The 13,723-nt window shown below is 38.3% G+C and overlaps 1 non-coding gene across 2 annotated transcripts in view; it reads left to right on the top strand.

Moving 5' to 3' along the window:
* The first annotated feature begins 2,898 nt into the window (after positions 1 to 2,898).
* Positions 2,899 to 13,723, top strand: part of LOC100331974 (uncharacterized) — a 35,343-nt gene continuing 24,518 nt past the window's right edge. The window contains exons 1-3 of one of the 2 annotated variants that reach the window (XR_002456454.3): positions 2,899 to 3,200; positions 9,934 to 10,030; positions 10,108 to 10,245. This is a non-coding gene — a transcript (uncharacterized protein). Of the gene's footprint in view, positions 3,201 to 9,933; positions 10,246 to 13,723 lie in introns of both variants that reach the window. The other variant, XR_117958.6, reaches the window with a different exon arrangement.

Here is a 13,723-nt window from a genome sequence, read left to right as displayed (position 1 = left end):
AAAGATTGGATTACATGATCTAATCCGATTATGTAATCCGTTTTTTCTTTTGAAAAACCCATTTTCAGGATTTGATCCAATCCCTTATCCAAAATCCTAGTGGATTACTTTTGAAAAACCGGGCCCTGGGCCCGGTTTTTCAAAAGGTTTAATCTGGATAAAATTGATCTGGATTTAGTAATTCTGTTTTTGCAATCCGTGATCACGCAATCCAGCTTACTTTTTGAGCCAGTTTTTCAAAGCAACATTGGATTGGATCAATCTGATCCGGATAGGAACTTTTCAGGATCACTAAATCTGGATTACCAGTGCTCAATCACAATGAAGATGGATAGATAGGCTTATGTAAAGAGCAACAAGTAGAATAGCCAGTGTGAGGTCAATATAACTTTATTAAAAAAAAAAAACTAAAAACAATAAAAACCCCACCCCATCCTCTTCCAGCATTTCGCTCATTTGCAACCTACAACACAAACACTGTACATTGAGGTATTTATAATAAGTTTCAAATATAGAAGTAAATAATAAAAGACTTAATGTAAAAAACTCCACAATAAGTTCAGACTTCCTCATCTGATGTGGAGAGAGCAGCTTGTCTGAGCAAAGCCTTTAGGAGGCAAATCTCAAATCTGGCCTTGGTTTGCTGCAGTTTGGTCAGAGTCGGTTGTTCCTCTGCCAGATAAAGCTGTGCTTCTGCCCTCTTTTTTGTAATTGTTGAAGGTGATTTCAAAAATTAGTGATTGCCATTCTTTGCTCTTTTTTTTTTTTTATTCTGTAATAATTGCATGCATCACTAATAAATATTTTAAAAACAAAAATATTTTCCATTGTGATAAATATATATATATATATATATATATATATATATATATATATATATATATATATATATATATATATATATATATATATATCAATTAGTAAAAGAATGAAATATATTGTTTTTGGTAAATTTTGACAGCTGTTTGGGGGATTATTTTATGAGCCCAAACTCTTTCTACTTTGCTGGAGGCCTATACTGAAAGGCTGAATACATTAAAGCCAAAAATCACTGTAGCCTGACAGATGAACAAATACAATTAAAACCTTATAAATAAATAGTATATCTCGTAAGATACTTCATGATCCAAAAATAGTATTATTTAATACATTTTTAAAGTTTTTATTACATTTTTGGCATGAAATCCACGCTAAATCCACCCTTCTGATGGGATCAGTTTAATCCATGTTTTTTGGATCAAAGTGATCCAAATCCTACAAAAAAGGTCTGAAAAACCCAAACTAAAGGTTTGATCCGGATCAAGACCAAGATTGGATTACATGATCTAATCCGATTATGTAATCCGTTTTTTCTTTTGAAAAACCCATTTTCAAGATTTGATCCAATCCCTTATCCAAAACCCTAGTGGATTACTTTTGAAAAACCGGGCCCTGGTGATTGTAGTGGGTGGTCTGATTTACTGTCATCATCAGAATGCTAAAAGTGGCAAGTATCACCTACTGTATAGAAACTACAGTGATCTGTATTGTGCCCAGAACAGATTGGGATGATAGCCTACATTTCTGATGCAAACAATTATAAATCTAACAATATAATGTAATGTACAGTGACAGTAAAATTGTCATCTTTCCTAGTTGTAATCTTGCAATCTGCTTAAATCGCTCTCTATAAAATCGCTTTGTTTTGTTATGCCGTTTACAGGCTAAAGTGACGACAAACAAAGCAGTGCCTTGCTTTTATAAAACCGGAAGTTAGCGAGCAGCAACCACAACGTAATCTTATTTCCTTTTCCTTAAGCTAGACTTTGAGGGTGGCTTTGTTTGACATCAGAGACCCTTAATAACTTTACTTCATGTTGCATCAGTGCTTCTGCTGAAGGGTTTTTATTTTGTCTCTTGGAATCTGCAGTAACTCTGTTAAATCTACAGTAGGGTAAATGTGCCCTGCTGAAAAATCCAGCTTAAACCAGCCTAGGCTGGTTGGCTGGTTTTAGCTGGTCGACCAGCCTGGTTTTAGAGGGGTTTTGGCCATTTCCAGGCTGGTTTCCAGCCATTTCCAGCTTGGTCTTAGCTGGTCAGGCTGGAAAATTACCAGCCAAATCCAGCTAAAACCAGCTTGACCAGCCTGGTTTAAGCTGGATAAAGCTGGTTTTGGCTGGACTCCCAGCTTGGCTAGGCTGGTCAAGCTGGTTTTAGCTGGTCATCTCCCAGCCTGACCAGCTAAGACCAGGCTGGAAATGGCTGGAAACCAGCCTGGAAGTGGCCAAAACCCCTCTAAAACCAGCCTGGTCGACCAGCTAAAACCAGCCAACGTGCCTAGGCTGGTTTAAGCTGGATTTTTCAGCAGGGTGGGTAATCTGAAACACCTAAAATTGTGTGTTTATTAAGTGTTTTCTGTTTATTTACAGTTGTGAATTGCAATATGGGATGTTAATCTCCGCTCTGTTGACTTGATGTTGAAAATTCAACTCTACAGTTTAACAAAGTGACTTTTTTAAAAACATTTTAGTAGTTTAAAATATTATCTAGAGAAAAGTCTATAAAATAACAGAAAATGTACTGACAGTTAATTACAATAGTTTTGTACCATGATATACAACACCAACCCAGACAACACATATCACTTTAAACTATTAAATAATATCAATAAGTCACTTTTTTCCAACTTTTAAATTTATGAAGAAATGAGGCAAGTGTTACAATGCAACTGTAAAATTACAACATGTTTACATATTTATTAAATAAACATTTGTGACCATGACATCAATGTTCACTGTTGTTGCCACTGGGCAAGTTTGTTAAGTTTATTGTTATACAAGTGTATGCATGTTTCCATATTTATAATAGGCTATTCATGATCAGTCTGTTTGTAGGCGGCGCTATAAGGACGTGTCCTCCATTTTATTTGAGCTTTTACCAAGATGGACACAGATGGAAGTCTTAGACTTACTTTTTCCTGCAGTTACAGATATTGACTGATCAAAAACATTCCTCATTAGCTGGCATTGAGTCTTTTAGTCTTTATTTCGACCTTCAGGCGGATTTTCTGTCGATCCGAGTCATCCGACCGATCCTGGAGTGACTTCAGCAGATAGCTATTCTGCATTATCCGCAAATCATCTTCATGAACTCAGAGTTTACCGACTGCAGCATTATGAAGAGCTTGTTATATTTCTGTGTATTCCATGTCGTCTTGGTCGGTAAGATATTTTTGCTTATATTTAACTTTCGGTTTTATTTTGCACTTTAAAGTACTTTATCGTTTCTGTTATAGTCGTATTTATAGATGTTTTTGTTAAATTATGAATAATTACAACAACTTCTAGTAAACGTAGGGCAGTAAATGAAGTTTGCGTGTTGTTTTCTCGCTACGTAAATTTTACAACGAGAAGGCTCACCCATGGCATAGGCTATATAGGAGGGGCGCCTAAAATGGAGGAAGAAAAAAGTGTAACTTCCACTATTCTTAGAACTCATTGGTATTATGACTTTGAAAAATAATAAGCCCATGTATTTTAACTGCATAGCAAAGTCTAATAAGTAGTAGTAGCAGGGGCGCAAAAAGGGGGTATGCAGTAAATGCGGCGCATAGGGGCGCCATAAGTGGCAAAACGATTTTTGAAATTATCCATATTAAAAGTTTCAAATAATAAAAATAAATAAATATGTTTTGTTGATGTTTATTTAGCTTTTTATACGAGTTTAATATTGTATTTTATTAAATAAAAAAATATATACAATGAGTTGCATATGTTCGCACACGCATTTTAATTCAAAATTATTTAACACAATAACATGCAGTCACACAGCCAAGTGTAAAGTGTTCATGTAGATGTAACTGTTTATATATTTTATATTTTTATCAAAAACTGTCAAATCATTCATACAGTACAGTTGAGGTCAAAAGTTATAAGATTAATCTGAAAAAAAAGTAATATAAATTAATTAATTTATTTAATTAATTAATTTGCCAAAATAAGAGGGATCCCACAAAATGTATGTTTAAGTGAGTACAGACTTCAATATATTTCAGATAAAATAGAAAATAATACTTGGATTAAAAACTTGCCTATATGAATTTTATATACTTGATTATAATGATTCTTAACCCTGTTAAGACTGACACATGAACAAACAGTGAGAATATTCACATTTTTTTGGAATTGAAATGTTTATCAATCCTATCATACCATATAGATGTTTTTATAAATTTATTATGTATCATAATGATGGATCAGGCCTTTTGGTAACTTTTGTTTTGCTCAACTATTTTAATTTTAGCTACAAAAAAAAAAAAAGTTTGCCCATAGCATTTTGATGAAATTGAACATTTTAGGCAGTTTGTCTCTGTTTATTTTTTACACTAAACACAACTTGAATCCACATACCCCTCAGTAAATGTGTAGTTGCACCCCTGAGTAGTAGTAGTAGTAGTAGTAGTAGTAGTAGTAGTAGTAATAATATAGCCTAGTTGCTTCTTGTCTAAGACGCACGCTAGAATAAACATAAAACGTCTGCATTCACTTTCAGCTGTGTCAATCGTAACCTCTGAATCCGTGTATGCATGCTGACTGACGAATGCGCTCTGTTTGATAAACTGTTCCCAGATCAGCTTCTGTACACGTCATTTAAAGAGTGGGAATTGGGTGTATTTAAACAGACAAATACACTTAATAACATATATAAACATGTCCCTCCTGTTTGTTTTATTTTATATAAATAATTTTTACTTAAATCAGCACAAACTTACTTGTTAGTAAGTATTCAAAAACTTTTATCAGCCTACAAATCGGTGCATTCTCACAGTGACACTTATCAAGCTAAACAAAAAGAGAGATTTATTTGCTGCTCTTCACTAAATAACTATAGTGACTTAAATCAATATTTAAATACAGTAAAAACTGAACCGACTTTTATAACTTGATTTCATTTTACTGTAGGCCATTGATTTTATTAGGCTAACTCTGTTTATTTTATTAATATTTACTAATGTTTGCTATGTATTCTATCATTTGAAGCTAATTGCTGTCCCCTATTTTTTCACCTCAATGTTAACAGGTATGGCATAACATGGTTAGCGCTATCTCTTTTAATGTCTCGTTTTAAAGTCATCTCATTTGTGGAAGGGCATATATGTTATGGAAAATAGTAATAGTGATGTAACTACCCAAACCATTCCTTTCTCATACATAAATGTGTAAATATTAGATCTATTCAGCTGGTGTCATACCATTAATTGCTTTGACATGGTTGTCTGATGTTTTTCTAGCTTGTAATAGTCAATCAAATTCTCTTCATTTTCCATAGTTGTTAGCCTAACTGTTTGTTGTGTTAGTTCATAGTGCGTTTATCAAAAACTTTACATCAGTGTTAACGTGCACATGATCATCATTAATGTTAGAACATAACTTTGCATTACCATATGGTATATTATACTGCAGTTTACTTATTCTTTGCAATCTGATGATTAGCATTTTAATGTAATGACAATACAATTGAAATTGTTACTTGTATATGAATTACTAATATAATTTGTGTATCAGAAAAAGTACATTGCATATTATAGAGTATAGTCTACATCATGCTTGTATCTCTAGGTTTTTCGTTTATAATTTTGAGATTATATCTAAACAAGTTAAAATGGATCTAAAACCCGATTGGTTGATCTTTTGTGTAAAAACAGGTTAACCAAGAAACATTTTTATTAATATAAAAAACGTATGTATGCATGTATGCATGTATGTATGTATGTATGTATGTATGTATGTATTAGGGCTGGACAATAATTCAATATCAATATATATCGCGATAGATTTTCTTTTTTTCAACAACGGTGATATGATTTTTTTAAACCTATTTCTGGTATTTTGATATATATTTGATTATATTTCTAAGATCTTATAAATTGTATCATTTGTCACTGAATTATGTTCAGTGCTCAGCCGTCAGAAAGAGCGTGGTGTCATTTGCATGATGACATACATCACAGACACGCTGGTTAAGCTCCTTCGCACAGTTCAGAAAGTTTTAGCTACAAAATCAGTTCCCTAAATACAGTTGTGAATGAACAAGCGTCCACAAGAATAAAGACAAATTAGTTGATGAGACAGGAAAGACTAATGCAGTGGTGTGGAAGTGGTTCGGCTTTTTATGTTCAGATTAACTTATTGTTTTTGGGTGCTCTGTGTGGGAGAGTGGTGCCGAATAACATCGGGAACACATCAAATCTGTCCCACCCGATAGAACATACTGGCAGTGAAGCAAACCATCACTCTCCATCTCGGCTGGAGGAACTGGCTCGATTGCACCCCTCGACAGGAGGGCAGCAATCTCCTCTTGCAAGACAGGGGTGGACGGGGTTGACCCTGGTGAAATACACGCACGTGAACTTGGGGGGCCGCTTCGTGAACTGAATCGTGTAACCGAGTCTGATTGTGCGTATGAGCCACCGCGAGGGGCTGGCCAGCGCTAACCAGGCAGGCAGAGCCCTCGCTAATGGAGTCATCGCTACAATCACTGACGTACCAGCGGTGGGGCAGCGCGGAGTGGGTGTGATGATCCGGGGAGCACGAGGGTCCCGCGGAAGAGCTGGAGGAGAGCGATTCGCTCTGGCTCCGCACCCTGACTCCAGAGAGGGGGCTGGAGGGCTGAGGGAAAGGGGACTGTCCCCCCAGCGCTCGTGAGCCACTGGCGAAGCATGTAGAACCTGCGAGCCGGAAGGCAGCGCATCCCGGACTGGCAAGGTTTGTACTGTCACATCCATGGAAGGGGAAAAGTGCTCTTTCATTGATGTTTTGGTGGCACTGAAAAGTACCGTTGGAATCGGGGCCCCGCTCTCCAGCGGGGAAAGAGCAAGTTTCCTCCTCTCCGGATGGCCTGTCTCAGGGACGCTTCGCGGTCCGTTTACCAGACTTAACGGCGCCCTGGGCAGGGGGGCTGCCTGCTTTCGAGGTGTACGCCGGGCGGGGCAGCACTCGTTGGCGGGCGCCCTCGGCGAGAAGCAGCGGAGGTGGATGACTCGGCGGGCGGAGCGGGCTTACGGCCGCGCCGATAGATGACATTACCCATCGCATCCGACTGTTCTTTCACCGCCTTGAATTCCTGGGTGAATTCACCGATGGTGTCGCCGAACAGGCCAGCCTGGGATATGGGCGAGTCAAGAAAGCGAACTTTGTCAACAACGCGCATATCGGCCAGGTTTAGCCAGAGGTGGCGCTCCTGAACCACAAGTGTGGACATCGTCCTCCCTAGCGCACACGCGGCGGGCCTTTGTAGTGATGAACCAGCTCCAACCCCACAGCCGAAGCAGCCCGGGAAAGCACGGCTAACATGTCCGCTTTAGGATCCATTTTGACGGCGCTCACCTGCCCGGAGGAGGCGAGCGGGTCAGGATCTTTGTCGGACAGTGAAAGCCCACCCTTCGATGCCGCGGAGGACATCTGATCTCCGGTGTCAGCGAGCATGAGAGCTACCATCTGGTTAGACGGATCACTCCCACTGCCCGAAGCTTGGATTGAGCGCTTTGAGGAACAAGAGGTCCGCCAGCCCTTGGGCTGCGGATTATCTCCCGCTGGAACCCTCAGATCTGCCCGAGCGCCCGTTGCAGAGAAGGAGACAACTTGGGTGGTTCGCTCTCTTACGGAAGTTAGCCGTGATCTTAGCTGTGCAATGGTCATGGCATCGCAGTGACGACATGAACCGCCCGCGAGCACCACATTTACATGCTGGACCCCCAAACATGTAATGCAGTGATCGTGTCCATCATCCGGAGCCAGGAAACCCCTGCATCCAGAAACGCAAAGTCGGAGCGCCATCCTGAAAGGGACGTGCTGCACGACTGTGTTGCTCTTTTAGGAAAGTTTGCAACAATACACACCGCTCTGGAGGACCGGACCCAAAGAACCGCAGGCAAGGGAGAAACCTAGCTCGACCGTCTGCCGCCGCGAAAACCCACTCTGGACTGGGAGACACTCGTTCGCTCTGAAGTCGCTGAATCAGCAAGAGGAACCCTCATCGACTCGATCAGAAAGTCTCTGAAGCGAAAAGGATGGCGTTTGCTCGCTCCAGGTGTGCTTACCTGTATATGCTGGGATAATTGGCAATGAAGCACACCTGCGCAAGCTTACGCTGCCAATTCATTGCTTTCATTGGCCCGTTCAATACACTTTCAGACAAGCGGCTTCAGAACCGAATCCTCCCATATGTGGATTTTCCAAGATCAAATCCACTTATAGCACTGAAGTTCCCCAACCGAAGGGGAACTGAGCATTTCTACCTTTAATTACCATATTCTTCAAAATGACTGCTTGCATGTCTGATACTTTTCACTGTGACTTTAAATGTGTGCATTTTTTTGCCTAGCAACTTCCAGTTAACTTAAACTAAACTTTCTAATAGCAAGAACATCAATTTACTTCAGATATCTTTCAAAACAGCATATTCTGTGCCGTGAAATAGCTCCTGTTTGAAAGTGAAAATAAAAGCCAGGACCTTTGCGTGTTCTAGTGTCTTAACTACATATATATATATATATATATATATATATATATATATATATATATATATATATATATATATATATATATATATATTAGAGCTGCACAATTATTCGAAAAAAGATTGCGATCTCGATTCGACCCTCTAGATCAGGGATGGGCAAACTTGATCCTTGAGGGCCGGTGTCCCTGTAGAGTTTTGTTCCAACACTAGTCAAACACACCTGAACAAGCTAATCAGTGTCTTCAAGATCACTAGCATCTATAAGCAGGTGTGTTTGATTAGAGTAGGAGCTAAACTGTGCAGAACACCGGCCCTCCAAGATTGAGTTTGCCCACCCCTGCCCTAGATGATCTTAATCCAGCATTTCTACGATTCTGTCTATCATATTTTCAAGTTCAGGAGAGAAGAAAAGGCAGCTGCTCGAGTCTTTTCATTGTTTCACACACGTTGCTCAGCGACATGTACACCTCCAAATGATTTTAAAAGAGTCACATACTGTATTTATAAGGTATAATTCATCTAAAAATGTATTTTTTTCTTCATATAATGCTGTATTTGCGGCCGGGAAATCACACGTGACGTGAGCTGCTGACTGTGCGGGCAAGCGCCTATTTAATGATAGACGCGCGCGCGTCTACTTTAGTGAACAGAACCTGCATATGCTGAGTAACAGGTAATACAGTTGTAAATAATATTTAGCTTGTGGCACTGAGTGATCGTTTCAGAGCTGCGCGCAAAGTATGAACAAGCACTCAGCAGTCAAAATGAAACCGAAAGCACACACATCATTTAAATAATCATATCGCATTGCATGAAAATATATGTTTACAGTGTCAGTATAACTACTCTAGCCTATATAATGATGATTTTACCAGTGAATTATTTTGTCTAAAAATGTTGTCAATGACAAATTGCAAGCATACAGTAATTCTGATGTTGAATTATGTTTGAGATATAAGTAGCATATAATTATTTATAGAAACCAGTAGACCTACACATAACATTAATATTGTTGTTTTACCATTTGTTTGAGAAAAAATAATAATCTTATATTGAGCTTTATTTTACATCTACAGAATTGTGAGAAAATCGGGATCTTTATTTTAAGCAAAAAATCATGATTCTCATTTTAGCCAGAATCGTGCAGCTCTAATATATATATATATATATATATATATATATATATATATATATATATATATATATATATATATATATAYATATATATATATATATATATATATATATATATATATATATATATATATATATACATACATATATATATATATATATATATATATATATTTTTTTTTTTTTTTTTTTTTTTTTTTTGTGTACTAGTAGGCTATTTTAGGTGTGAGGATGAATGAAAAACTTTTGCTAGTGTAATGCCTTGTATCTGCATCATCTGTGTAACTGTTTCCTGTTTAGGTGTGTTTGGCGAGTTCGTGTCTGTGATGGAGGGAGATTCGGTCACTCTACACACTGGACTTTCTGAAATGGAGTATGATGAAGTGATGGAGTGGAGGTATGGGGTTGAAGGCAACCTCATAGCTCAAATCTACAATAGACTCTTTAAGATATTTATATATGAATCTATTTTAGATGGGAGATTCACAAACAGACTGAAACTGGACAATAAAACTGGAGATCTAACTGTCAGAAACTTCAGAACTGAACTCTCTGGACTTTATAAAGTAACCAACAGTTACTATAGACTGAACAAGATGTTCAATGTTAGTGGTGAGTATCTTGTACTCTTGTACTTGTACAATGTTAGTGGTGAGTATATTATTTTAATTTGTTGAAATCAGCTTCCAGTTTTTAGAGTGAATTTCTAAATAGTTGTAGTTTGAGTTAAAGGTACATTTACATTGGCGCAAGCCATCTTTATTTCTGTAGTGAAGTTTATTTATAAACTAATTTTGAGAGGATCACATGTTTGTTATTGACCACGACTGGTCCCGCTTTAGCTAACACATGATTCATTAAACAAATTAATCATAATTAATCAAACATAACATAATTATCCAGAGTATTTTACCCCAGTTATCTTCATCTTGAAGAACCCCCCCTTCCATTCGTCTTCCTTTTCCTACATTGCATAGCACGGTGGCAGTAGTTAGAATGGTTGCCTCACAGCAAGAATGTCAGTGGTTCAAGTCATTATCAGGCCATTTCTGTGTGGAGTTTACATGTTCAGCTCATTCTCTCATGGGTTTCACCTGGGTTCCTGGTTTCCTCTCACATTCCAAAGACATGTGACATTAGTGAATTAACCAAACAGAATGGGCACAATAGATGAGCTCTTAGTCCTATATATGGCTTTTAGTCAGCAGTTTATCTTTCCATAGCAATTACTATAATCTGTCATAGACCCTAACTAACCAGGGGAGTTCTCGAGACCCCCCCTTACACCCTTCAAAGGAGAGGGAGCCCAGGACTCAAGTATCTTCTGAGCTCAGTTCTCTTTCCTGCTGATTCACTGATATTATTTAAACCACAACTAAAACATCATTTCCGAGATCAGCTAGACTGCCTCCTCTACTAAAAAAGAAAACGCTGCATTTATGAAGTGTGCTTCACACAGGTAAATAGGCTTGACATACCACCTGTAAAAGCACTCTTCTCTCTCTAAAAATACTCCCCCTCCTTAATCTAGCAGTTAATTCTCCTAGCACCTGAATGAGATGGTCTCAGCTTGATTTAAACGAACTATCCAACTTTTTGGTAAACTCAACTTTCACACACTCATTCACACACATACACTATTGTAGGAGTCCATCTATTAGCTCAATGACGAAACTAACAGCATGGTCGAAGGTTTAATGCATGTAAGCCTTTTCTAGTGCTTATGAAAAGAATTTTATTATTTATTAGAATTTATTTTTATTAGTTTTTTAGCTCCGAATTAAATCTGACTCCAATTTAAATGATCCTAAAATTTAGATTGTATTTCTAATTGTAAGAACGGATCACATTCATCATTTATGATTTAATTTAGAGTTTTGATATTTTCTGAGGTCCGATATTCTAATTGTACGTTCATTAGGGACCAACATCGCTCAGAGTTCCACGCCCCGGGTTTGCGCATCTTCTCACGGACAATATGTCGACACTCTGAAAATAGTCAGAGGATGCAGGATTAACTATATTTGAATAAGCTGGTCGCATTAACGCTTACCTAGTCTTAAAAAACAGATCCTTAGCCAAGCCCATACAACTTGCTACTTCCAGTGGTTGAATGATTAAAAGGTCTACATGTTATAGGCCTTTATGGCTACGTATAATCAAATGTGCCTATTAATCAATTCAATTATGCCATACAATAAAGGTAATGAAGACTCCTCTAATCTACTGGATACAATGAATTCGCAACTCCAGAATTAATCAAAACTTAACATTTTATTTTTCAGGTAAAATTGTATTCTGCCAATTACATAATAAATCATCAGGAAGCCAATTCAGAGATGAGACTAACAATATAACATCCATTAATCAAAGATAAATCAAAGAAATATAGATGCATACCTGACCAGAGAAGTACATTGCAGCATAAGTCTCAGGCCCCGTTTACACTAGTGTGTTTTAGTTTTAAAACGGCGTTTTAGAATGAAAACGATCCGCGTCCACACTCGCGTTTTACCCAGCGTTTCTGAACTGCTCTCCGTCCACACTAAAACGCTGAAAACGCACATCACGTGACCACACACACACTTTGGCAAGCGCTGCAGCCCATCTACCCAGATGAGAGCTCTGCTGGTCGGACTTCTCATCAAGCATCTCCCGCTGGATCTAATCTCACTATATTTATTAAACGTGATATTTCATTCATCTTGTTGTCTTTATCTAACGACATATTCCCTGACTTTGGTCATTGGAATCTATTACTTGTTCTCGTAACGTGTTTTGGCTGAGCGCAAAGATAAGTTAATGATTAATGTAACCATGTAGCCTACATTCTGTATATTGACTGATCGCTTGTCTTTATTTCCTATAATGTATAAACTTATTGTATGTTATACTTTTATGGCCATTATCGATTATTAAAACGGATATTCAGCAAAAGAGAGGGCATGTTTCGTATTTTCACTGAAATTGAAAGGAGGCAGTTGTTATCGGCTCCGTTTTGTTATAAATATCCACACAGTGAAGATGACGCTCATGCAGCACGACGCCTCAACATTTCTGCTGTCTGTTTAGTTGTTAATATTAAAATAAAAATAGGCAGTTCCTTAAATCAAGTTTACATTTTATTGTTGAGAAAGTGAAACAACGAAGCCAAGGTGATGTGAATGAAGTCATAAAGTACACGGTTCCCTGTGAAGATTGACGCGTGTCCTCGGTATGTTTTCCATATCAAACTGAGAAGAAGAGACTGCAGCCTTGATCAAACTTGCGAAGTCTGAACTTACACGGAGAAGATTCAGGACTGAACTGTGTGTAGGCTACTTAATATTGAGGGAAAGCCCCAATCAGAGAGGCGAATGTCTGCAGCCCCGCCTCCGTTTTCAGATGTCTCCGTCTTTCCCCATCCACACTGAGACGGAGCTGCAGCGTTTTAGAATGAAAACGGCCTCTCCAGCGTTTTCGAAACGCTCCGTTTTCGGCGCTCGAGAACTCCGTGGTAGTGTGGACGGATGGCGTAACCGTAGCAAAACTTATGCGTTTTCAAACTAAAACGCATTAGTGTAAACGGGGCCTCAGAGATGCTGCAATGGGGTGTCTTTTTACAAGATCTCCCCCCGTCCTAAAGCACATCTTACCTTATATACTCAAGTCAAAACAAACAGCCATAAATTCAAGACAATAGAGGTGTCACAGAAACCCTGGCCTGGTCAATTTGAGGACTTAACCATCTCTTAGGAGGGAGAGCATCTTATCAAGATCCTATAGAAGTCAAAAACCAAATCAACATATACCAGTAAAATATTACTGTAAAATTAAGACCACTTTACCAATCACACAGAGACATTTAAAATGATACCAAACATGAATATAGTGATGCAAGATACACCAGATTAAAACCTTGAACATTTTATGTGAAATGTGCTCTAATCAGAAGGTAACATAAGGGTCAAGAAGGGGGGCTTGAGGTGGAAGGAGATGGGTGACTTCTTCACATTACCCCCTGCTGTTGAGTAGCTCTGTTTCTCCAGCCTTTGTTTGCATTGTCAACAGTGATTTGAATAGAACAGTGGAACAGTTGGTTTCTTCATCA

The sequence above is a fragment of the Danio rerio genome, chromosome 22, assembly GCF_049306965.1.
Source record: "Danio rerio strain Tuebingen ecotype United States chromosome 22, GRCz12tu, whole genome shotgun sequence".
NCBI lineage: Eukaryota > Metazoa > Chordata > Actinopteri > Cypriniformes > Danionidae > Danio > Danio rerio.
Note: the sequence above shows the minus strand (reverse complement) of the source record. Positions and strands in the feature narration are given on the sequence as shown.